At 42.2% G+C, this 27266-nt stretch overlaps 1 protein-coding gene and 1 non-coding gene across 4 annotated transcripts in view; both read right to left on the reverse strand.

Moving 5' to 3' along the window:
• RIPOR2 (RHO family interacting cell polarization regulator 2) overlaps positions 1–27266 on the reverse strand; it is a 110885-nt gene that overhangs the window by 60472 nt on the left and 23147 nt on the right. The window contains exon 1 of one of the 3 annotated variants that reach the window (XM_036869856.1): positions 26073–26332. The exons of 1 other annotated variant lie outside the window; for it this stretch is intronic. The gene's annotated coding sequence lies outside the window, so the exon portion shown is untranslated. Of the gene's footprint in view, positions 1–25798; positions 25834–26072; positions 26333–27266 lie in introns of those variants that run through there. One more of the 3 variants, XM_036869855.1, reaches the window with a different exon arrangement.
• Positions 8223–8329, reverse strand: LOC118904640. Its single transcript, XR_005022087.1, has one exon. It is a non-coding gene; the product is annotated as a U6 spliceosomal RNA (small nuclear RNA).

A 27266-nucleotide genomic window follows, 5' to 3' on the forward strand; every position in this document is an offset into this window, starting at 1 on the left:
GGCCAGCCTCCTTTCATCACTTCTTGGGCATGAATCTCCAAACTGACGAGTTCACAGTAGAAGTGTTAGAGGCATTGATTAACTGATATGGTAACTGGACAAAGCAACCAGTCAGCTAGAAGGAATGTTAATATTGATCGTTAGAGTTAAATATACTAAGACTTATGAAAGCAAATAGGAATCATTAGGTTATTTTTAGTTTTTTCCAAGCATAAAAGCACTCTGCTGTATTAGGAAAATACAGAGAAGCAGAAAGAAGTCAGGGCAGGGAGGGGGAGGGAAGAACCATATTGTTTTCTAGCACCCAACAATAACCACCAGCAGAATTTTGGTGCACGTAATTTTCTTCAACTCTTCCCTTTCCGCATAAAACATAAGAATTTTGAGCACAATGCATGCTAAATTTTGTATCCTGCTTTTTCTATCATATTCTTTTTTGAAAAAATTAATTAATTAATTTATTTATTTTTGGCTACGTTGGGTTTTTGTTGCTGTTCGTGGGCTTTCTCTACCTGTCGAGAGCAGGGGCTACTCTTCACTGCGGTGCACGGGCTTCTCACTGCAGTGGCTTCCCTTGTTGCAGAGCATGGGCTCTAGGCGTGTGGGCTTCAGTAGTTGCGGCACACAGGCTCAGTAGTTGTGGCACATGGGCTTAGTTGCTCCGCGGCATGTGGGATCTTCCCGGACCGGGGATCGAACCTGTGTCCCCTGCATTGGCAGGCGGATTCTTAACCACTGCGCCACCAAGGAAGTCCCTACCATATTCTTTTTTTAGAGGTATGTTGAGGGGTTTATAAATTAGCTTTTTTCTTCAACCACCTTTAAGAGGGTACTTACGTCTACCCCACATTCCATGTGCTACCTTGGATAATAAAAGGGAATCCATACAGTCTACATTATATATGCCTTTTATTTCTGATTTTAAGATATGGTCAAAAGCAAAGTGGACCCTTGTCAGGATGACACCTGGGCCTCTCTATGGGAGACGGGGGAGTAGATTAGCATTTGTACATGCTGGATTTGCAGGACATCAAACATTATGAAATTTAAAAAACAACAACACAACAGCTGACATCACTGTCTTAATCCTGGAAGAGCAAGGTTTTTATGGTGTTTTCCTTTTTTTCATTTAACCAAATTCTCTAATATAGAACGCAAACAGGTAATTCTGGAAGACCCCCACTATGGACAGAAAATAGAACAGACATCTGTGATTTCTGAATGAAGTTAGTAAGGACATCTCAGTTCTCACCAAAGCATTTGTCGTGGAGCGAAAATGTTGACTTAGAAATCAATAGTTGCATAGCTACAAAGCTACGCCATCTCCACGTTAGACTGAGACCAACCCTCTGAGATAAGGCAATGGCCACTAGGGCAATTGGCAGGTTGTTGGAGTGACAATGCTGGCAAAAGTAGACAATTCTACAGTCAACCCAAATGTTGGCCTGGTGCCAGGGATGGGAGCAGGCAAAGGACCATGAGAGAACTTTTGGGGGTGGGGCTGGAAGTGTTCTAAAACTGTGTTGTGGTGATTGTTGCACAACTGTATACATTTACTAAAACTCAAACTGTACATTTAAGATGAATTAATTTTACGATATATGAGTTTTACATCAATAGAGCTCTCGGAAAATCACTATCAATTTCCAGAAAAAGTCATCATTCCTTCTGCAAGAGGAAGTGCCAAGGAATCAGGACCTGAAAAGGAAAAGCTCGATCAACAAGCAACCACCTGAGAGTTGAATATTTCGTGATTTGATCCTTTTCCCCATCAATACCACGTAAGCTGCAGCACACTGGCCCCACTGTACTTTCTGAGTCATTTCTTCCTGTCTGCTTTGTGTTCCTCCGCTCTCCTCTCCTAACAGTGCCATCCTGTTTATGCACCTCCACATCTTGGTCAAGGGTAGAAGTACAATTCAGTTGTCTGAAAGAGGCATGTGGGTCAGATGTAAATAGCCTGCTATGCTAAATGATTATTTAAGATGAATCCTAAAAATAGGTGTCTGCTTATTATATGGTTGCAAGGTACCTATTACAGAACAGTTGACTAATCTTAAAAAGAGTGGATATATTTAAGTCACGGGCTTTTTTTTTTTTTTTGGAGTGTACTGCCTTAAAATAAATCAAGGCAAGGCTAATATTTGCTTCTCAGTTGTCAGCTTTGTTTGCTAACCAAACAATAAATACATGCGTGAGATATTACATTGACTGAGACAAGTGATGTGAACGGATGAAAAAACTTACAAAGCAACATAGACTCACTCCTCAGTGAGAGATGGAAGAACCAAGCTCAGGTGTTCTTACTGGCCTCTTGGGCACATACTAAACTTGCTGAAGCTCAAATTTGGTATCTAGAGAATGAGAGTAGTTAATTCCTCCCCATTTTAATAGACAAGCATTGTAAGGTTCAACTGAGATCAAAGCATCCTTCCATCTTACAATCGTGAGGCTACTTGGACATCTTCTAACCTGACTTCCCACCAGCCCTATAGACGGTAAGACTTCTGCTTAAAAACATACAGAAAATGAGGAAGTGCTTTATAAAAAGTAAGGTGCTTGAGAAATACAAAGATTGCGATAACGAAGACTGAGGTTCAACTAACATGGAAGAAAAGGAACTCATTTTCAGAATCTCTGGAAACTGATATCAATGGTTTTCTTTCCATATTTTCTAAGACACCTCAATCAACACAATTATTAAGTACATATTATCGGCTCATCATTGGCAGGATGCTATATGGTGCCCAAGATCCAAAAAGAACCAAAGACTGATCTCTGCTATAAACAGTTTTAATAATTTAATGGGAGAAGAAAATATGACTGTACATAAAGCCGTTGGGAGATCATTTCCGATGTAAGAAATATGTAAGAAATAACACACAGTGAAATTTTAAGTGATGTCTATTTCTCAGTGCTCCAAGGAAAGCAGTAAAGCTGAGATGATTAGAATGTGGACTCCCAAGTCAGACAAATCTGGGCTCCATTTGGGGGCTACAGTTTACAGCTGTTTGAACTTATGCAGGTTACTTAACCTCTGTGAATCCCAGTTTCCTCATTTGTATAAAAGGACTAACACTTCAGAGGATTTTTGAGGTGCAAATGAGTTAGTATACTCAATACCTGGTATGTGGTAAGTGCTTAATACAATTTAAAATAATAGAGTTCTCTCAATGGAGAGGGAGATAAATGAGACAGGTACAGCCAGGAAGTTTCATAGAGAAGATAAAACGTTGGCTACATCCGGAAGAATGGATGTGATCTGAACAGATGAAATCAAGGGAAGCCAGAAACTAGCATCTTTGTGAACATAGCAATTTTTAGGTAATTAAAAAGCAGAACTACTTTAAATACTGGCTGATAAAAACTAAAACCATGGGTACTTTGGAAGCCCAGTTCAAAAACCAATTATGGTTTTGTTTTTGTTTTTTTGAAGTAATTGGAAGCTTACAGAAAAGTTTCAAGAAAAGAACAAAAAGCTCTCATACATCTTTCATCCAGATTCACCATTTGTTGAAATCTGTCACATTTTACTCTGTCGTCTCCCCCCATACACACATACCCATTACTACTTCCTGAATCATTTGAGAGCAACTTGCATATACATATTTATATATATATTTGTTCCTCCCCATTGAGCAATTTGCAGATATGATGCGTCAATGTGTATATCCTAAAGACGTGGTCATTCACTTACATAATTGCAGTACAATTATCAACATAGGAAATTTAACATCAATACGATACTATTATCTAATGTACAGACCTTATTCAAATTTTACAAATGGTCCCAATAATGTTTGGTATACTGTCCCTCCACCCCCACCCACATGCTAAGAGCCAACCCAGGATCATGCACTGCCTCTCTTGAAATATGCCTTTAGTCTCCTTTAAACTGGGATGGTTCCTTGTCCTTTCTTTGTCTTTTGTGACTTGGACATTTTCACAGAGTACAGACCAGTTGTTCTATAGAACGTTCCTTAGTTTGGGTTTGTCTGATGTTGTCTCATAATTAGGCTTAGGCTATGCATTTTTGGGAGTGACATCACATAAGTGATATTGTTGTCCTTCTGAAGGTACTGCATCAGAAGGCACAAGAAATCACTTGGTCCTGTTACTAGTGATGTTAACTTTGATTACTTGGTTAAGGTGTTGTTGGACAGTTTCTCCCCTGGAAAGTTTCTATTTTTGCCTTTGCAACTGGTAAGTGGTTAGTAAGGAGGTACTTCGGGGCTATGCAAATATCTTGTTTCTTTAACCCAGAAGTTTTAGCATCTGCTGATAATTTTTGCCCAAATCAATTATTATTATGATTGTGGCAAAATGGTACTCTTTGAACTCAATCATTGTTTTCTACTGTAAGAGCTTTCTTGAATCCTTTTATTTATTTGTTTTTATTTATTTTCAGGACTGTCAGCATAGATTCATGGATTCTTATTTTATTCAATGGGTTTGATCCATGACTATCATTTGATGCAAAAGCCAACTGTTTCTTGAAGCATTTTCTGAGCAGATCAACCAGCTCAACCAGAGGGATCTTGCCTTGTGAACCACAAAACTTCCAACTATTTTTTGTTGTTGCACTTCTATTTTATTTATTTATTTTTTGTTTTCAAAGCTTGGGTTTTATTTTATTTTTTTGATTTTTTAAAATAAATTTTTATTGGAGTATAGTTGATTTACAATGCTGTGTTAGTTTCTGCTATACAACAAAGTGAATCAGTTATACATATACATATAGCCACTCTTTTTTAGATTCTTTTCCCATATAGGTCAGTACAGAATATTGAATAGAGTTCCCTGTGCTATACAGTAGGTTCTTATTAGTTATCTATTTTATATATAGTAGTGTTTATATGTCAATCCCAATCTCCCAATTCATCCCTCCCCCCCTTTCCCTCTTGGTAACTATAAGCTTGTTTTCTACATCTGTGACTCTATTTCTGACAAAACTTCCAATTATTCATGGGAATTAACATACTCAGGGGCTCAGTGTATTATAATTATCTCCCCGAATGTTTCATCTCTTTAATAAGCTACAAACTTCTTGACTGTAGGTACCACCTGTCTGTACCAACTTCTTTCATGCTCAATACATGGTAGAATAGAAAAGCATTGTCTCTGGAGGCAGGCTAACCCCAGGGTTCACCCAAGTTCTCTCTGAGCTCCAATTTTTCTTGTCAATAAAATGAGTATAATAAGACCTAAGTCACCGATGTTATTGCAAGGAGAAAATGAGAAAACATATGTAAAAATCTTAGTGTGGAGTAATGGTCTTTTCTACTAACTAGAATGTGCCCTTTGAAGATATATCTGGCTTTTATCCATCAAATAGAATGCACTAATTATAAAACCATACATACTTTACAGGTGAAGAGATATACAGAAATAAAGTAATTTGACATTACTGCTCTCCTCTTTCTTTCTCTTTTATTCCCCCTCTAAGCAACGACAGCAGAGAACTGTAAAGCTATGTTAAGGGTCTGGCTGAACCATCTGAAGAGTAAAGAAGAAACGTTAATTGCATGTCTACTCACTGGGACAGTCAGTTGTAGGAACTTCTAGATAATTGACACCATTTCAGCCTGGGGAAAATGAAAACTCGATTTCAATATTCTTCCATTCTGGTGGATTAAATAAATGCAGGGAGAAGCAGCTGGCCTCACGATAATTAGAAGAGAAATGACTCAGGACATAAAACTCACTTAAATGTCAAGAGGGGTTGAATGGATTTTGACTAATGTTGTTATAACTCATTTTAAAATGCAAAGTCTAGAACACTCGGAGACCCTCATTTGGTGCAAACTAGACATCAAAACAGGACCAACTGTTTCCTGGTTCGAAGGAAAAAGCATTTTGCACTTATTACCCAATTTTTTTTAAAACCTATTCAAAACCATGTACATCAAAAGGGAAAATTTCTTGGAAACATGGTCCTCATAGACAGCTTGGCTGATCCTGCTGAGAAAAAAATACACCCACCACAAATCCTCATTATTTGATCATCAGATTCAAAAACAACACTCCAACATAGAAGAAAATGGTCCCATGCCTGGTGTTATCAACTCCTTCAGGCTTTTCTTGCATGTAGCCTGTTTACCCCTAGAGCTTGGCAACTCATTTCTAGCTAATGGTGATTGTTGCTTCTTTACTTCAAAACAGCATCAAAATGACACTGACATCTTCTATTGTTATTTGACTTTACTGAAATTACCATTTTTAAAAGCTCATATTTTTAATCGTTTTCACTAGAATGGAGCTACATCTTTGGACATCTTAAAGAGAAAAAAAATCCTTAGGTCCTGGAAGAATGTACCCAACAGTGTGCTGGGAAGCATAATCATGCACCATGTACTATTTCCTTGCCCAGCATGGGTGACCAACACTGGTATTCATTTGCGGGCATGAGAGTCAGGTAGAAAATGGAATTGAACCTTATAATTAAGCTACATGGTACAGTTCATCTCAGAGAAAGGATAAGAAATTATCTTAACGCTTTTCAGATATGGCCTATATAATCAAACAAATAGATTCTTCTTATGGTCAATTAATTTATTTCTGGCCATCCGAGCAATTAAATTGAATTGATGGAGGACTGACAATTTTATGTGACGGCAAATATAGCTAAAGATACCGACTCAATTATGGTAATGTCATTTGATCACAGCCTTCGTTTGCACTAGGAGGTTACAGTTAAGCCCTTGCTTAGGTAAAGCAATGGACTTAAAACTAAGGCAGTCTTTTCAAAGTTAAGTTATACTTGTCATTTTATTCCTGTTGTTATGACAACACTTTTAAAAGCAGCACTTCAAATGCTTAGCATTCAAGGCATCTTATTATAGACTTGAATATAATATATGAGGGTATAAAGTGCAGCTCGTAGGGGTTTTAAAGGGGCCAAGGGATGCAGGGTTAGAACACCTGGATGCCTTTTCAGCTTTGGCCCCTGGAGCTCCTTAACTTGGCTTTTTAAAAAAAAAAAAAAAAAAAAAAAAGAAGTGAGGGCTCATCCAGAGGAGGGAAGATGAAAGAACTTATGTGGGAAGATATGCATTATTATTCACAGTCTCTGTTCTGATTCTCTTGATTACAGCCTGTGTCATGCAGTTTTTAGAAGTCCGTAAATGATGGCGTGTGCTGATCAACTTCAGGTGCTTATTGTTAGCAATTGGAATGATTCGTTTATGTAACTGTAACTTTATAGAAAGACTTCTCATAACGCAGACTTATTATGAAAATTAATAATCGATATTTGGGAGACTGGGATTGACACATATACATTATTGATACTATGTATAAAATAGACAATTGATGGGAACATACTGTATAGCACAGGGAACTCTACCTAATGCACTGCGGCAACCTAAATGGGAGGGAAGTCCAAAAGGGAGGGGATATCTGTATGCGTGTGGCTGATTCATTCTGTTGTGCAGTGGAGGCTAACACAACATTGTAAAGCAACCACACTCCAATAAAAATTAATTTTAAAAAATCGATAAAGGGATAGTGGTATTGGAGTGAATCTACTACATGAAGCAATGACCTGTTGTGTTTGCACTACAGTCTGATGAAAGCACAAAAATGTTTGTTAAATCTTATGTTGTAAGTTTTTCTTTTTTTTTTTTTTTTTAATGTCTGAAACATTTATATTAACATATTTCCATACATATTTCCATACAAATACAAATATAAGATTTTTAGAAATTTCATGTAATGTCTGAAACATTTATATTAACATATTTCCATACAAATAACCCAATGAAAGTTTAGTATTAGTTGTTTTGTTTGTTTTTTTATACTGCAGGTTCTTATTAGGCATCAATTTTATACACATCAGTGTATACATGTCAATCCCAATCGCCCAATTCAGCACACCCCCATCCCAACCTCACCGCAGTTTTCCCCCCTTGGTGTCCATATGTCCATTCTCTACATCTGTGTCTCAACTTCTGCCCTGCAAACTGGCTCATCTGTACCATTTTTCTAGGTTCCACATACACGCATTAATATACGATATTTGTTTTTCTCTTTCTGACTTACTTCAATTGAAGTATAGTTGATTTATTAAAATATTGTGTTAGTTTCAGGTGTACAGCAACGTGATTCAGTTATATATATATTTTTTCAGATTATTTTCCATTATAACTTATTATAAGATATTGAATATAGTTCCCTGTGTTATACAGTAAATCTTTATTGCTTATCTATTTTATGTATAATAGAAAAATACAGAACGCTTCACAAATTTGCATGTGATCCTTGCACAGGGGCCGTGCTAATCTTCTCAGTCTTGTTCCAATTTTAGTATATGTGTTGCCGAAGTGAGCACTAATTTTTTGTTGTTGTTGTTGTTGTTTCTTAAGCAACACACAAATAAAAAGATGTTTTTATTAAGGAAATGAGCTAGTTGAATGCTGGCACTTTCCAATCATTATGTACTAATAGGGGGAAATTTATCTGTCTTGTTAATTCTCTCTGCCTTAAAGTAAATTTCTCTGATAATTTTACCTTGGTCTTCTTAGACCTGTGGCGTTCTGTCTGAAGTCACATGTATTATTACTAAACAAAGTAGAGGTGATTAAAAAAGGAGGATGCAAACAATAACATTTCAGAAAAACTCAGTGTCAGAAAGTTACTCCGTGGTTCAAATAGAATAAGGCTGTGTATGAATGTGCCATCACATGCCAGCAGTTTCAAAGCTGAGTGGTTTCCCAGAGGCCTGTACACGAGTTCTCTGAATGGTAATTTTTGCAAATTAAACTGCTATAATAGGGATAGTGGTTTCATTACTGGTCCTTGCTGCTGCATACCAAGAAGGTGGTCATATTAACAACATCTGCTGAGTTATTTTTGTTTGCCAAAACCAAATAATTTATAACCAGAATGCAAAGCAGTTAGGTATAGCGATGTGCAAATACCTAGATTATCAACAAAGCAGAATTATGTCCCTTTTTATGGTACGCCAAGGGCATAAAATAATTTCTTACTATCCCTTGCTCTGTCCAGAGGATTTGAAGCTGTAGAAACAGGAGTGAAGCAAAAAGTCCATTTAATCCTTAGCTTCAAGTACAATTTAGTGCAAAGAAAGAACAAATGTTTATGGATCCCACACTGGACCCATCAACATATGGCAAATTCCCAACAGCAAAGACAAAAGAATACATTACGGGCTTATTTGTACACATGTGAAATGCCGTATTACTTGGATTCTGAGCCCGAAGGCACTGGCAGGAAGCTTCCCCTCTCAGATGCCCACATAACTCCTAAAATCACACCAAGCGCCACTCGGCTAGCAAATTAACTTCTGCTCTTAGCTGTCTGTGACCCTTTGCCCATTCATGCCCTTAGCCAATCTACCTGGAGGGGAGTCAGATCCATTTTTATAGAGCAGGAAAAAGAGAGGTTGGAAGACTTTTCCCAAGACAACCTGTCTCCCCTACCACGCCACTCCATCACCTGACTCTCACCAGTTTCAACCCTGTTCTAGGCCATTCCCTGTGAATTCACTCCATCCTCTGGGTCACAGTAGAATTGTTTGAAGGGATACTTTTTATCTTTTGGGACTCAAATCTCACTCTGAAATGCCTGGCTTTCTTTTGGCTCTGTGTTTTAAATTTTATCTCTGGTTCACTAGTGAGAAAGTGGTTTTCATTCATTTTCTTGGGTCCTTAGCCACTGTCTCCACCACCCCACCCATCTGGTCAGCCTGGGCGAAGTTATAAAAAGTAGAGTGAGAGCTAGTGATTCTTTGGTCAGCCTGGGAGAAATAAAGCAGGTAACAGGCTTTCTCTGGACAGATCTTCTCAGGGCTTCAGACTCCCTACTCATCAAATCATTTATTCATGGGAAAAAAGGAAGGAGGAAGGACAAGAGACTCAAAAGACATACCATCCTGATGCAACGTGTGGACCCTGTTTTAATCATGATGACAAACCTAATGAAAAAAGTCATTTTTGAGACACTTGGGACATTTTAATATGGATTAGATATTAGACGATACTAAGGAAATATCGCTCATTTTGCTAGGTGCAAAATGGAATTAGGATCATGCAGGAAAACGTCCACACTTTTGAGATGCCCACAGAAGCTTGTAGGAGTGAAATGACATACGGTCTAGATTTACTTTAAGATGCTTTAATAACAACAATAACAAAAGGGATGGATGAAGCAAGTGTGGAAAATTCTTGACAATCGTTCCACTCGGTGATGGGTTTTTAGGAATTTGTTATCCCATTTTCTTTTTTTTTCTTTTTTTTTTTAATTTATTTATTTTTATTTATTTATGGCTGTGTTGGGTCTTCGTTTCTTTTCTTTTTTTTTTTTTTTTAAACATCTTTATTGAAGTATAATTGCCTTACAATGGTGTGTTAGCTTCTGCTTTATAACAAAGTGAATCAGTTATACATATACAATATGTTCCCATATCTCTTCCCTCTTGCATCTCCCTCCCTCCCACCCTCCCCATCCCACCCCTCTAGGTGGTCACAAAGCACCGAGCTGATCTCCCTGTGCTATGCGGCTGCTTCCCACTAGCTATCTATTTTACATTTGGTAGTGTATATATGTCCATGACACTCTCTCACCCTGTCACATCTCACCCCACCCCCTCCCCATATCCTCAAGTCCATTCTCTAGTAGGTCTGTGTCTTTATTCCCGTCTTGCCATTTTCTTTATTTACATGTATATTTGAACATTTTAATTTATTGGATGTCTACTGGCCCAGTGCTGATATAAGAAGGCAATCCCAAATAGTGTATGGGTGTCAGGGCCCGCATCTAGCACGAAGCAGGCAAGTATAGTGTCAGAGACAGTAATTCTTAACCTTCACCCGCTTTACGGAGCACTTTAGAACACAGTGAAGGTAAGAATGGGAGATGTAGGATGAATGCAATACATGATAATCCCTGTCCTCCTCGAATCTCGGTGCAGGTAAAGATGAGGTCATAGAGAAGGGAAATTTGTCTATTCTCTCTAGAAGGAGAGGGAGATTTGGTTTAGCCTTTTTCCTCGGTGAGTCGACCCAATCCCACTTCGAAGCAAACAAGAAGCCTATAATTTGACCACATTGGTGGTCAGATTAACTGGCTTTAATAAGTTCCAGATCCATCTAATTTTCCATTCCTCCCAGACCAACATCTGTGTAAACACAGAAACCCCCAAGCTGGGACCATCTCTCTTGGACATGGAGCAGATTAACAGGGAAAGGAACCATGTGGTCAGGGGACTTCAGATTTTGCCTCCGTCCTCTGGCTTGTAGGGAGAAGCTTGTGGGAATATCCTGAGGCTTTCACCATGGACAAGGGCACAGAGGGGTCTAAGGCTGTCAGGACTGGAGAAACAAATGCATACTTGGAACAAACTGGCAGCACTGAGCTTGGTAGCTTTAGTCATGTAAAAATGAAAAGATGAAATAATCTCTGTGTAGGGAAGTTAGGTGTTCAAGCCAATTGACAGAGGCCTTATCCACCATATGGAGCATCCAAAGAATTTAGTACCTGATGCTAAATTTAGAAGACTTTGGAATAGGCGACCCTTTGGGGAATAAAAATAAACAGAATGGTGCATCTTTTGGTGGCCACACAGCTGTCTGTAGTATCACCTAATGAGGAGACTCATAATAACATTTCATGTTTGCAGATTGCTCTTTTCCAAATGCTTTGACATCTGTATCTTGACAGCAACCCTGTAAATTAGGTAGGACAATTACCGTGATTCCTAGGCCAGGAAATTGACCTGTAGACAACTGTACCAACAAGACTGTTGGCAGAACTAGAACTAGAATTGGAGTTTCTACCACCCACATGTGGTCTTGCTTCTACTCATCTCTATTTTCCTTTAGCTGAGAAAGCAGAACTCCTCCTCTAGTTTTCTTTGCCTGTTTCTTTTTCTTTTCTTTTTTTTTTAAATTTGGCCGCGCTGCGTGGCTTGCAGGATCTTAGTTCCCCGACCAGGGACTGAACCCACACCCTTGGCAGTGAGAGCGCAGAGTCCTAACCACTGGACCGCCAGGGAATTCCCTTCTTTGCCTGCTTCTTAATGTGACTTTCCTTCAACTTGGAGCGGAGGGTCACCAGTACTCAGAATGCCCTGTGGCCCCAAAGACATCATCGATCAGTTCTGATCAGGTGCTCAGAGGTTTCAGGAACAACTGATCTTTGTCTCACTGTCACTCTCCTTGCTTTTTATTTTCTTATTCCATAACCATTCCCCACAGTGAGATGCTCATTATAACATAGAATAACATAGTGTAACAATAATAACAGCATTTTAGATTCAACAAAAATAAATGGGTAATCCTTGCTGTTCAGGAGTAATGCCTTGTACCTTAAACTCCTGTGGCTAAATCCAGAAAGTTCAGTTTTGACTAAACCCAGAACTGAATTATTGGGTTTATCTGAAGATATTTACCACATTAGAATAAATATTTAACCTATATCTCAGCCTCTGCACCTTCCTATTGATATAACTATCAATAACATCTAGAAAGAGCCTAATATAATTTAGAGAGTCTCAAACCTGGCTGCGTATTAGAATTACCTGGAGAGCTTTTTAAAAATGTGATTGTCTGAGCCTCATCCCCAGAGATTTTGTTTTAATTGATCTGGGGTGGAGCCTCGCCAGAGATACTTAAAAAAATCTTCCCAGGGTTTAATTTTTCTCTGTGCACACAGTATGCCACAATCTTGATCACATCTGCCTTCCATTCTTTCAATATGTAAAGAATTGAGTCACGATTAATGTTCTTTAGTCGCTTGATTCCAACTCCACTACAAGAAATATTTGAAAAAGGCATTGTAGTCTTTACCAGAAACACAGGACAAAACTGTCTCTCTTACTTAGTGGCAAAAAGGAATGGCTCTGAGAATCTTAGGATTTAAAAGAAAAAACTTTTCCACTGTTGTAAAGACTCAAAAGTAACTGCCTATCAGGACTGGAACTCATGGTCATCTAATCTTCTGTTTTCCAATTGCTGACAAAACAAACGAGCTTTCCATCTCAGGGCTGCTGAGACCAAAGAATTCAGCCTGCCTGGGTTTGTGGCCCGGCAGTACCACTTTATATTGTATGGCCTTGATGGGTTGCTTAACCTCTCCAGACCTTAATTGCCTCATCTGTAAAATTGGGAAAAGAACCAAACTCATAGTTTGCTGTGAAAATTAAATAGGTTACTGAATTAAAGTGCTTAGAACAGTGAATAGCATTCGCTATTCTTATCGTTACAATGATGAGGATGTATTATCAAGTTGTCTCCAGTTTAATGAGGTCTGGATGGAGACTTCCTGTGCATCTCCCAGAGGAAAAATCTTTCAAAGGAGGTTGATTTCCTGAGCTTTATAATTTACCTAGGATCTCATTTATAGTACTGTGCATTCTCAAGTCTCTTGAAAGTCGAATTAGCTGAGCTAGGCTTCAGTTAGAGAGACTATATAATATCTGCAGAGGGGGTAAAAAAAACAGTTGATTCTTCCTAAATAAAAAAATGCAGTTGGTATTAAATATGGCACAAGATCCTAGGATATTTTACCACCAAGCAGGCATTTTTAAGAGTTGATCTTCTACGGTATGATTTGTGAGCTTTTCAGTGGACGCCCTCCAGACAACCAGCTGCTCTGAACATTTTCTTTTTTGAAGGATGTCATTCACACTGTGTGTTTCTCAAACCTCATCCCAAGACTTTGGAATTGAAAGTACAGAGAACATTAAATGTGGGTGCTGAGTACAATCCAATGGGATGAGAGAATGTGGAATGCGGACTGGGCAATGTCTTTACAAAATGGCATGCATTCACGTAAGAATGTATTTTGATCCCTAGGAGGGACACATTTTTCTCTGTACCAAAAATATATCATTTGGCAGGATGGGTTTATTGTTTCCGAGTCAGCAGTGTGGGTGTTCCAGCCCCAAGAGCAGATGCCCTCCAACTGTTCAGCTTGGGGTATTCAGGGTAAAGAGAAAAAGGGGGCAACAGTATGGACAGGTGGTTGGACACAGCCAGCCACTGCACCCCCTGCCCTCCTGCTGCCTTCCAGAGCTGGATTTCAGACCACGCTGTGTGCCACAATTAATATTCTCAGCAGGGAAGGGCAGTATCAAATTTATCAGTTATGTTTCTGTTTGCACTTCCAGAGTCAAGGAAAATGGTTTAAGTGGGAGCATTTGTCTTAGTAAATGAGAATACACTTAAACTTAACACATGTGTACATATGTTACGTATCTCCTGAGAGTCAGCTCAGAGACAATGTCATGCCATCACAGCTCTAATGAATAGAGGTTCTTAAGTTAGACAGAATCTTAGAGATTGCCACAGTCAGTGTCTTTGTAAGCAACAGAGAGAAGCAGCAAGTAAGCGCAAGGGTGCAGCAGGATCCAGAAGCTTAAACACACACGTGCACACACAGATACCTCAAGTCGTGTGGTGTGTGGTTAGATCATCAGTCTGCAGTCACACAATTGGTGTGAATTTCCTCTTTGGAACAATGACCTCTGCTCAGTTTCCTCTCCTCTAAAATGGGGCTCATAACATTTACATCGTTAAGTTATTGTGAGGATTAAGGGACATCAAGCCTGTAAAGTATAACGCCAGGCATGGAGTATACACTCAGTAAAACAGATGCCTGCGACCACCACTACCATCATCATCAACATCAAGGTCAAGGATATAAAGACAAATGGCCTTACCTAAGCAATGAAAGTTTTATGTTTTTATGCTCTTCTTCATTTTGCTAATCAAGTTGGTCTTGCTAAAACCTAAGATCTCAAGTGCTGAATTCTGGCACTGTAATAAGATTATCATGAAGTTGCAACTCAATTGTCTCAGCCGGCCTCCCCTGTGAGAACGTGTAGGCAGGGAGGAGTCACCCTCAACTTCTGCTAACCTTGCCTGAAGACAAAAATCTGATTATGGCATGTAACTTTGCCTTAGAAAAGTTGAATCTCTTTTTTTTTTTTGTCCAAAACAGAGCAATTGAAGGCCAACTATACATATTTCTTTTTCTCTTCATGGAGTTTCCTTTGATTGCTCCTTTTGGATCTTTAGGAGAACTTGATGGAGGGATAAGAAAATAAGAGTGAAGGTCGACGTGCAAAGTGTCGACTTTTGAACTTCACTGCAATGCTCTGGTTTAATGAGCTCAAATTAACCTCCTCTGTGTCAGTTCCCACATAAGACATTTCTTTTATAATTCATCGCTGGGGGAATTGGCCCTCCGAGGAACTGCTGTATTTCTCATGTCCATCTTCCTGATAGCAGTAACTTCAGTGATAACCGAATATGTACCCGTTTTGGTCTGGCTACAACGAAGTTCAGAGCAAAACTTGCTGCTCAATTGTAGCATAAACATTAATTTTTTAAAGTTAGAATATTGACTTTTCTAAGCTCCTTCTTTTGATACTTATTCTCTTTTTTAATTGTGTATTATTGTAACCTGTCTAAAATGTTTGAAAAGTTATGGAGAATAATTTTTTTTAATAAACTTTAACCAAGTCTTGTTCTTCTCCCAATTACCATAGATGAATTCCAAGGGGCTTTAACAGCTATCTATTGCTTGACAAAAGTCACAAGGATATTTCCATCTGTGTCCACTCATCGTCCCATAATTTGTTCCAGCTGTTTGTTTCGGTTTTAGTTTTTGGAAGCCACTGGATCCCAGAGGTTCCAGACAATGAGGAAACTAGCAATCATTATTATAAATCTCCCATAAATCTTGATAAACGAAATAATCATCATTCCCATTGAATTAGTCCCATGAAAGAAATTTTACTCAGGCTAACATAGGGCCCATGAAGATAATTTCTCTTGCACTGATTTGAAAAATGGGCACTTCTGGAAAAGATCAAACAGGAGTTAAGTCAGGGAATCAAAGCTTTTGTTCCGAAAATGATATTCAAATGTAGTCAGTCCAAATCTGAGAACTCTACTTGTGATGCAAATCAAAGGCAAAAAATACTTCTGTTTAACAAACCAATGCAATTTTGCATATCACACACACTGGTTACCGCTTTAAGTCTTTTCTGAAAGAGGGATAGAAGGGTGAACCATGCATGGATTAACCAGCTCTGACACTATTCATTTCCTTCAACTGCAGGTAATTATCCTGTATAATTCTCCTATGCATAAATTAAACTGCATGAATTAACAATGATCTTGTTTTCCTACATTCAGTAATTAAGACAAAATTGATCAAGGGACACTTTACATGTGGGTATGGATTAGACAATAGTCCTTCTAAAAGGGAAGGAATGACTCCTTTTTTCTCTCAAGTTTGCTCTTTCTCCATTTCCCTCCCCTTTCGTGGGCTTTTCAGATCGGAGGCATTGCGAAGGACAGTTGTTTGCATGAGGAAGGGGAAGGCTTGCCGCGGACACGCATCACTTATCAGGATGCATTGTCTACTCAGAGGAAAAGTGTCTGTTTCCCTGTGATCGGGTACCTCTCGGCACAGGCACACTGCTTACTTAGCGGGACTCATGAACCTTTTGGCTGGATGATGTGAAAAAGCTTCTCAGTGATTACAATAAAATCCTGAAGTGTCTCATTAATGCCTTGATATCAACTACGACTCTCAACCTGAAAATTGCATGGACCATCTGAGTACTGAGTGACTAAGCCAAGCCATCTGGCAACCACACTCCAGCTCAGTTCTGTGGGAGAACTCAGGCTTATGGAACGTGCTACTAACCGGCAGTTATAGGAACTCTGAATCTGGGGTCTTTGTATATTTACGTCCACAGCTACAGCCCAGACTGATACCAGGCGGCCCGGATTTAAAATCGTACTCCGTCTTTACTAATTTTGCTGAACCTCAGTTCTCGCATCTATAAATTACAGATGGTAATAGTAATTACCTTGGGGTCACTGAGAGAATTCAGTGAATGAATACATGTGCCTGGCACGTTGGAAATGCTATTAAATGATAGCTATTATTATTAGTATTATTATATAAAACATTTTATTTAGATTCGATGTTTCACTACAGAAGAGGGGCTTTATGTCAACATGCGATATGAGATACACATGGACACATACGTAATTCAGAAATTGGGTTTATTTTTAAAAATTGCAATGGCTTCAGACTTCCCTGTGCCTTCATTCAGTATCACATAATTTACTTAAGGGGAGAAGATGCAAGGAACATCTTTTTTGTACATAGAGTCTACATGCAAGGTCTACCTGCACTTATTTCCCCCCAATTAGACTGTAAAGGAGTGAGACTCATTCCTTAAATGAAAACTACACATTCTTTCAATATTTTTTCTCAGTACCTCTAGCTTGATAACTGTATATTCACATATATGAAAGCACCTTGAGTTAATGTAGCCCCTTAGCCTCTTCTTGCTTTGGCTGTTTTCTTCCATCAGTGGTGAAAGAGCCATTTTGCAATATTCAGAGCCAAAAAAAAAAAAAATTTACATCTGGAAAATATATTAATGTGAAGAAACACACTTTGAGGATCTAAAAAAATAATAATAAATAACCCTTAAAGAAGAAACAGCACATGCCATTTCTATCCTATTTTAGGCCAAAGACCATTTGACAAAATTCAAAGGGCAAGCTTTTTTAGGGATGTCATGGGAGCCTGCAAAGGGAGCAGTTCCTGACCTTTCTTATGTCATTATCGGGGCAGGTTTCCACTTGCAAAATACAGTGTCAAACTGACATCATTAGTCAGGTAATAAGAGAAAATAGTCATGCTTCAGGCTCTCAATGAATTGGGCTTCAAATAGGCCATATTTTGGTGACTGAAGATGGTGGGCAGGCAGAACAAATCACCTCTCCCTCTCTCCAGCTTAACACTGATTTTGCTACAAAGGCCAGTTGAATGGATGTTCTGGGGTGGCAGACGCCAAATGGGAGTGAGAACAGCTCAGCACTAATCCAGCCTCTTAGACACACTGGCACCGTGATTTTGGACAACACTTTTGTTTTGTTTCCTAATTGGTGAAACCAGGGACATTAATGTTAGCCCTGCCTACATCATGGGGTTCTCTGGTTGAAATGGGATAATGGATGTGATGAAAGTTGTTGAAAACTGCAAAAACCCGCAGAAATATAAGGTACTATGACTTAGACCAATGTATTATTATGTACCATTTCCGAGGGGACCTTGAACTTGAACTTCAGGAGCAATAAACTTTAGGTATCAAGGAAGGAGGCATGTGCAAAAAAGAAGTGGTAGAAAAAGAAAGAAGAGCAGTCAGCCTGCTGGGGAGGTGGGCTACACTCTTCATTGTGTGTTAGTCCGGCTATGTTTCATCTCTTTTTTTCCATCTCCTAAATGGGTCCCAAATTTGATGACACTCCCCAAAGTAAAGATTTGCAGCACCTGTACCTGCCACACTGAGGCAATTCTACTTTCAAAAGAAGTTACCGGGAGTCTTGCTTATTCACATGTTGAATTAGCCAGTATGAAATTCTTTCTCAATGCTACCAATTCCCCTTTTCCTAAATCCTCCCCCAATAAACCAACCAACAAACTGCTTCTGATACATATTTTAAGAATGAGTTTCTTAGGCCAATATTCTACAGCAAGAGAAGGTGGGCTTTAGATTTGGTTATTCTACTACTGACAACTGTCACACTATTTACCTCACAGTGAAGAAATTTGATAGGAATAACACAAGATTGTGGTCTTAATTGACAGTTTTTCTGCATCTGACAGCATGGACCAATCCGGTTATTTATTGCTGCGTGACAAACCATCCCAAAATTCAGTGGCCTAAAACAACAAGAGTGAGTCAGGAGTCGGGAAGGGCTCTGCTGGACAGTCTGGCTCAAGGTCTACCATGCAGTCAGATGGTGGCTGGACATGGAGCAGTAGGGACCAGAGAAGCTGGGTACTGGCCAGGCATCTCTCTCCCGTCTTGTGATGCCAGGCCTCTCCGTGTGGCTGGTTAGTTTGGGCTTCCTCACAGCATGGCAGCCTCAGGATAGTCAGATAGCTTACGTGGTGGCTGATAGCTTCAAGAGCTAGTAAGAAGCTGAGTTATCTTTTGTGATCTAGCCTTAGAAGTCACATTCCCTATTAGTCCAGAGAGCCAGGTTTTTTGAGGCGAGAAACAAAGGCCTCATTTCTCAATGGGAAGAGTATCAAAGTCACTGTGTAGGAAGGCCTGTACGGTGGAAGATACTGTTGAGGCCATCTTTGGAAAATATAGTCTGCCATATGGACTGACTGTATAAAGTTGAGATAAGTTGTAGAATGTCAATAATTATCCCTGATACTGATACTTACATACAATCTCTCCTTACTACCACCCTGCCAGCGATAGCTAACAGATCAGATAGTAACTTCTAGTTCAGTAAAACAGGCAACTATTCTGATGCCTTCTCTTCCCCTCCCCCTTGTGCCTTAATGACTTAATAACACTTGTTAAACTTCCTAAAAATCTCAGGCATCCAATTCTGTTCTGCCACATTTACATGCCTCCGTCCCTCAGGGCACTGTGCATATACACCTGTGGCTCCCCGGCTCCCCATGTGCTCCCACGGCAGCTGCACTGGATATGAGTGACTGGCATTTGATGTCATTCCAACCCCATCTTGGTGCCTTCCAGTACCGAAGCCCAGAAGCTGAAAACATTTTCGAGAATCCCCTGCAGCTCAGATTATGCACATGATGCAGGGGGCCTCCACCAGGTGTACTTGCCACAAGATTTGATGGGGAGGCTGTGGGTATTAGTTTCCTACGGCTGTTATAACAAATTACTACAAATTTAGTGGCATAAGGTGACACACAATTATTAGCTTACAGTTCAGGAGGTTAGAAGTCTGAAATGGGTCTCACTGGGCTAAAGTCAAGGTGTCAGCACAGGTGTGTTCCCTTCTGGAGACTCCAGGGGAGAATCCATTTCCTTGCTTTTTCTAGCTTCTAGAGGTCACCCACATTTCTTCTTTTGGTGCTTCTTGCTCCACCTTCAAAGTCAGCAATGTTGCATCTCTCTGACCCTTCTTCCATAGTCACATGACCACAGCTGGGAAAGGTTCTCTGCTTTTAAGGACTGATGAAATTAGCCTGGGCCCACCTGGAGAATCCAGGATAATCCTAAGGTGCTTGACTTTATCATATTTGCAAAGTTCCTTTTGCCATGTAAGGTAATCTCTTCATTCACAGGTTTCAGGGATTAGGACATGGATATCTTTGGTGGGGTGGGTGACGACACATTATTTTGCCTGCTATGCTATACTTCTGCCTTTTCTGTTGTCACCACTGGCAACCACCTTCATGGACTGTCTGGCTCTTCTGTGGTGCCTTCCTGGCTGGCTGTTTCCTGATCGTGGCAGTGGCAGCCTCGTTCTGGAGACAGTAGCTCCCTAAATCAGCACGCAGCGTCTTGATTACTGATCAGGCAGTGACTCCATTACAACACGACTTTCAAAGTTGTTACAGAAAGCTCGACCTAGAGTGTGTTTCCCTGGCCTTCCTGACCTGACAATTCCATAAGTCATTTTATATCCTTTCTGCTGAGTGGATTCTGTTGTCTGCAACGGAACCCCGATGCACGTTCTCAGTGCTATATCCCTGTGTGTGTCTATCTCTCTCTTTTCTAAGCTCCACATATTTCTGAACCATCACCAAGACAACACTAAATTACATTACAATTTCGGAAGATACGGATCATTTCAAAGTGGCTAAAACGCTGCTAAATAACTTTATAAATGAAAAGGATGGCACTGCCGTTCAAGGGTTACCTGGTACTTATACTGGAATCTTCATTTAGGGAAGTTAACCTTGAACCTCCATATATCAGCAGGATCACATTAATTAGAAGGTAGACTATCACAGTTAAGGCCAAGACCAAGTTACTCCAGGCCTTCATATATAGCAAAAAGTAGTGAAAGCAAATGCTGCACTGGGAATAACCTCTCAGGAGTTGCACTAGCTCCAGGAAACTGTCACTTTGGATTTATTCCCCCTATTAGGGGAAGGAAAAACCGTGTGCCCTTTGTGTTCATCTGTATTACTTTTGTATTTGTGAGGTACCCTCCCCCCACCCCGCTCTTGCCTCTCTTCCAAAAGTCCTCCCAGAAGACAAAGACAGAAGGGGACCAGCTTGAAGAGAATGGAGTCATTGTTCCTTCAGTTCCTTCCTGAACAATTTGTTTGAGAAGGAATAGATCACTTCCAGTGCTAGAGGTGAAAGCCACAGCATTAAACCCCAAAGACGAGTGACTTTATTATATAAGAGTTACAGGACATGGTTCTTTTGTACACAGGTTGTTTTACGGGATGGTCATCGCCAGCCTCGTTTTAGCACCATCACCATTATTAATAGCCTTGTTTCATAATCGTGCCCATCTGACCTTTGCCAGGCACGCCGCCTCACTATCGTGAACTTTCCTACCTTCGGTCTTGATCTTAAATCTAGGTCACAGGCAATGAATTCACATTTGATGCCTATGATTTGCTAGGCAGCACGCAAGCCCTGAGGATCCAGGAACGAACAAAATAGACCTTCTGTGCCCTCAGGGAGCTCACCGTCTTCCTAGTCTTCTTATCTGGTGAGTCTTCCCTTTTCCCTTCCATTTATCTGTAATCGTACCATAGGCACGGATGAAATCTTCACTGGCTACTTCAAACATAGCCTTTCTCTCCTTCCTCTGACCTCTCACAGCCCTATTTCTAGGGTGACCAAACCGGAATCCTTCTGAGTGAAAGGGGTGCTATTAATAATTATGTTGGGCTTCCCTGGTGGCGCAGTGGTTGAGAATCTGCCTGCCAATGCAGGGCACACGGGTTCGAGCCCTGGTCTGGGAAGATCCCACATGCCGCGGAGCAACTAGGCCCGTGAGCCACAACTACTGAGCCTGCGTGTCCGGAGCTTGTGCTCCGCAGCAAGAGAGGCTGCGATAGTGAGAGGCCCGCGCACCGCGATGAAGAGTGGCCCCTGCTCGCCGCAACTAGAGAAAGCCCTCGCACAGAAACAAAGACCCAACACACCCAAAAATAAATAAATTAAAAAAAAAAAAAGTTAATAATTATGTTGCAACAACAGATGTATACAGGGCAAACCAAGACGTGTGGACAGCACTCTGTCCAACACAGTTGGGTTCTTCCTCCTTCTCTACCAGACCGTGCACTTCCTAGAAGGTATAATCAATATCTTATACTTTTATATTGAATGAAAAATCTAACTTTGGCCAGATCCCAGTACTCCCTTAAATTACAAAACACTGAGGACTTGGACTTCCAATGCACCTCAGAAATAAAAATACTTGTTAATCACTTTATTATATTTTTGAATGCTAAATGGTGTGAAAAACATTCCCTTTGTCTAAGACTCTGCCCTCCTTGGTCTGGCAGAGAGCTCGTTTTGATCTTATGAAATACAACATAGAAATATTGCACCTCATTTGCTTTCACCGTTGAAAAGAAATCTAATTTTCTTTTTTAATTAGTGTGATAGACATGTGAAAACATTCATCTCCTCCACGCACTGCTCATCAGCGTCATGTAAACCATGCGCACAAGAAAATAAGTCGGAGTGGCTTCTTTTCTTGATGGTGCCCAGGGAGGCCACCCCAGCATTGGGCCGTGTGTAAAATGATCTTTTCTACATAGCCGGCCACATTCTGAGAAAAACATCTATTATTATTTGGGAATACTTCCAACTAAGGTGGGATGAGTGTACAGTGACCAAAAAACAAAAAACAAAAACAAAACGAAAAAGCCAACAACAACAAACCTTGGCCATTCAGCCAGAGAGGAACTTGGTGGCCTCAGAGGGGAGATAGGAAGAGGGAGGAGGGCGTGTGGGTGTTTCGATATTAATTCATTCAAGATCTGTGCATTGAGTGCTTTTGTTTAGTTGAAGCGGCTGGAAGGCCTCCACGTGCACAATGGGGAGGTTTTCATTTTCAGGGGGAAAATGTTGTGCGGAGAAGCTGTCTAGAAGGATGTGATTTTGAAAGCGGAGAGGAATGAAGCCAAAGGAGGGTTCCCTCCAGATGAAAAGGCACATAGTCATAATCGTTCTCCTTTGTTGAACAGATCTTTCAAATAATCACTGTGGGGTGTTTACATGACAACTGCTTTACGGAGCCATCCCGTGTCTAGGTTTGCCTTTGGGGAACCAATTATGTGCTGCTGGCCTATCTGTACCTCCTCTCCCCACCCCCAGCCCCAATTCCCTTGCTTCACTGTCTGTTTTCAGCTGGTATTCTTTTCTGGTTGAATGGCCACAAACACAAGCTGTCTATCTCCTCCAGCTCGTGGAGTTCAGCTTGGCAGATGAAAATAGCCTTGGTAGAGGAGCTGTTCAGAAGCACAAGGCCCTGCTCATGGCCACCAGGGCAGAGAAGGCCCAAGTGGAAAGTCAAATCTGCCATCGCCCAGAGGAGCACCCACTGCATAAACAAAACGGACTTTCACTTTACCGCCACCTCCTCCCAAGAAAAGGCAGAAACTGGTTTTAGACTTCTGACTTCTTTGCAGAATAGAAACAAGACAGCTTTTTATCTTTTTTCCCCAACCCACTGAATGAAATGAACAGTAAAAATAAAACACTGTTTGCAAATGCTTCAGCCCCAGGGACTGTTGTTCGCCCGATTCTACCATTTAATGTGAAACGTGCGGGCTGTGCCGCTCACCCTCCGGAACTGCCTTTGTCTGTGTTTTAGTTTCTTGACACCAAGGGGTGAGCCAATAATCTGTGAATTAACCCAAAATATAGCAGGGAAGTGACTTGGTTATATTCAGAAGTGAGCATGTGGTTGGTATCACAGCTGGGCTGTGGGGTTTAACTACACTAGGGATGTATCCATTTAGCAACCTCAGACTTAGGGCAGGACACCTGGCCGTCATCGGCAGGGCCCAAGTCAATGGACTTCAATACTAAAGAGTAGAATTTGATATGAGTTTAGCTACCAACATCTGTAGATATAAATATCTCCTTCCCAGGCCCCTTGGTTTCTCCAGGTCACCCTTGAAAAGGGATGGGTCCCTTTTCTGCTGGAAATAATTTGACTTTGCAGTCAACAAAAAGAAAGAGAGCCATTGTTGGCACTAGTGTTCGGGTACCCAGAATTCTGTGCAAGTCCCTAGTGCAGGCTTTTATTAGCTTTTCCTCGCTCTAGCTTGGTATTTCTTTATATTTATACATAAGATAAAATATTTAAAGCAAAAATCTCACACTGGATTGGCAGAGGAAGAGAGAAGCAGCACCCACTGGGCGCCTTTCGGAAAAGCAACATATGTAGTACAGATTCTCCGGTATTCAGGTTTTCAGATGCGTGGATGCAGCAGATTTTTGGACAAATGTATCACCTTCCTGGGGAAGAGACAGGATTAGGCAGTATCTCTACTGAAGGGGGAGCTGGGCACAAGAGGCTGAGCCTGAGGGCTGGGCTACCAGGGGCGGTGAAAAGCAGGGAGGCCCTTTCCTCTAGTGGCTGTTACCCTGAGTAGACACACCCCTGCGATTTGCTCCTACAGAAGGTTAGCCACTGGCTGCTTCCTAATTAACCACTGGAGAGTAGCCTGATGATGCTCCTTCTTGAAGAGTTCACAGCTGACATCCCTTGCTTGGAACAGCAGCTAAAACAGTCTGATGGAGACACAATGGAGGTGGAGGGTGGGTGGGTGGGGATCAGAGGGAAAACTCAGAGGCTGGTCCAAAAAGGCTGGAGGAGGAAGACGAAGAGGGGAAATAGGTGAATAGGAGTATCCTGGGGGGGGGGGGTGGGTAGGAGGAGAGGAACATTCTCAGAGGCAGATAACCCTGATAGAAAACAAAAACGAAGAAGTGATCACGTGTCAGATAACAAAGGGGCAAATGCTCACAGAAGATGCCCAGTCCCATACGGAGCGCCAAGTATAATCTCTTTGGGAATGGGGGCGACGATTAGTCCCAGCCCTAGAACTTCAACCAACTGCATGGCTGTGAGCGTGCAGGAAGTGGGGAGCAGGGAGGAAAGACGGACCCAACATGTTTTCCAAGACAATCATGATTGTTTCCCCCGGAACCAAAAGCTTAAACGTTTCCTCTCTGTCACTCGAGCAACACGTTGGTATCTTCAGGATAAGAACCTTCCACGCTGCCAACATCCCCTCTGCACCACGCCCGCCCCTCCCCCCAACAAAATCCGCCCGGTTATCTTGCTTTTCCACTTGCTCTCTTGCTCCTGCGGGAGCTGTCACTTCGCACGAGGGACTGGCACAGCGCTTCTGCCACCTTAACATCGGGATGGCTTCCGCTTGTCTAATTTCCAGCAGCACCTACTCCCTTCTAACATGAGGTTCTCTATCCGCTCCCCACTACCCTGGGGGAGGGGGATGGGAGGGTACAGTCTCGCGGTAACAGAGTCGCAGATGCTTCTCTTCTCTAGACCATCTCCCAAGCCACAGAAACTTGCAGGGGTGCTCCGGTCCTCAGGTGCATCATCAACCACCCCACTCCCCCCCCCCCCCCCCCCCGTTTTTCCAGACACTGGTTGGCATCAATGCAACAAATTTCTCCTTCTTGCCCCTCCTGCCAATTCTCATCCCCCCCCCTCGTCACCCCACATTGCCAATTTGTAATTCAGACATGCGGGGATGAGGCTGGTTCGTTGCCAAGCTGAATCCGGGCAGCCTGGGGGCAAGTTGGGACCCCAGAGACTGCGATCTCAGCCTTGAGCTGGACTCCCCGTGGGCGCTGAGAGTGCCGGAAGTCGTTCGGTGGCAGCCGGCAGCTCAGGACCCGCACCCCGGGGCGCTCTCACCCCCCCCACCCCGCCCGCCACAGGGCACCTAACGTCCGGCCACGCGTGTCCTAGCCCAGAAATGCTCCAGCCGCCGGGCACTGCCGGGGGCCCCTTACCATCTTCTGGGCCGGTCCCTCCACTCTCCTGGGCATTCCTCGGTTCTGACTGCAAAAGTGCTTGTGCCCTGCACCGCTCGGCAACTTCGCGTCTCTACCCTGTGGGCATCAGAGACCCGAACCCTCCCAGACGGAGGAAGCCGAGGACGCCCCAGTCCCAACGGCTCCTTAACAGGCAACACTCATGCAAGCCGAGGACACCCTCGCCACACAGACCTCACTCGGGTTGTCAGCAAAATCAAGCAAAAAAGAACAAATAAAAAGGTGCTCATACCTAAAGACGAAGGCTCCTTGTCATGACAGGAGGACACTTGAGGTCTCCGGCTTAGAATAACAGCCTCCGTGCCAATGCAATGCCCCGGGCCGCCCGCACCTCCGGCTTTGCAGCTACCCTGAGCGCGCTCACTCGGCTGAAGGTACAAAGGGTCGCGGGAAGCAGTCGGGTCCCCGCGTCCAGGCCCCAGCGCCGGCGGCCCTCCCACGTCGGCTCCCGGCAGCTGCGGCGCGGGCTGAAGTTGCGGGGCCGGCAGCGCGTGGAGCGAGCGCGGCGGCCGCGCGGGGGGCGGGGAGCGCGGAGCGCGCGGGGGGCGGGGCTCGGCCGAGGGGCCGGCGGCGTCACCCAGGCGGGGAGGGGGCGGGGGAGCTAGATGCTTGACAGTTACTTCAGCCCAACTGCGAAGGGTGAGCTTTGCTGTCTGCGTCCAGCGGATCGCCGCCACGCCGAGCTCCTTGGCACTAGCTGGTGTCACCGCTTTGGAGTTATCCTGGGAATTCGCGCAGGAGACCGAGTGCATCGGAGGGAGAGGGCAGGGGAGAACAGCCGAGGCCATGAACGGCCCTTTCAGCTAACCTTTTGGTACTTCAAAGAGAGGCTGTGTATTGAAACAACGCGCTGGGGCGACTCTGGTGGTGGTGTGTGTGTTGTGTGTGCGTGTGTGTGTGTGTGCGCGTGTGGGGGCGGGTGAAGTTGGTTGCCCACGGCATGACGTTTGCTTTGTATGGGCTCTCCTCTAGGGCCTGTTTGAGCAGAGAGATCTCATAACAATGGGGAGAAACAGAATTGTTTTTTTTTTTCTTTTAATTTTGTTTTGGTGGGTTTGAACTATATATATAAAGGTTTCCTTTAGGAAAGTGTGGATATGACAGACAAAGACATTCCATAGAAAGAGTCTTTGGAGTGGAAATTGTCCAAGACAGGGAGTCTACAAAGACCCAGAGACAAGGTCTCTGCCTCCGTCCTTAAATAGGGAATCCCTTATACCTCAGTTTCCTTACCTGTAAAACCACCATTCTGAATAAATTGTGTACGTAGAATATGTTAAATAGAATGGTACTGCAAGGTGCATCCGCCCTCCCCAGCTTGAAATTCAGTCACCTTGTGCGGGAGTAAGAGTCGATGAACATAGATATGAACCAAAAGGGAACATTTGAGGACACTGTGTCCTTATCCAGTTGTGATAAGGAGACT

The sequence above is a fragment of the Balaenoptera musculus genome, chromosome 11 (assembly GCF_009873245.2).
Source record: "Balaenoptera musculus isolate JJ_BM4_2016_0621 chromosome 11, mBalMus1.pri.v3, whole genome shotgun sequence".
NCBI lineage: Eukaryota > Metazoa > Chordata > Mammalia > Artiodactyla > Balaenopteridae > Balaenoptera > Balaenoptera musculus.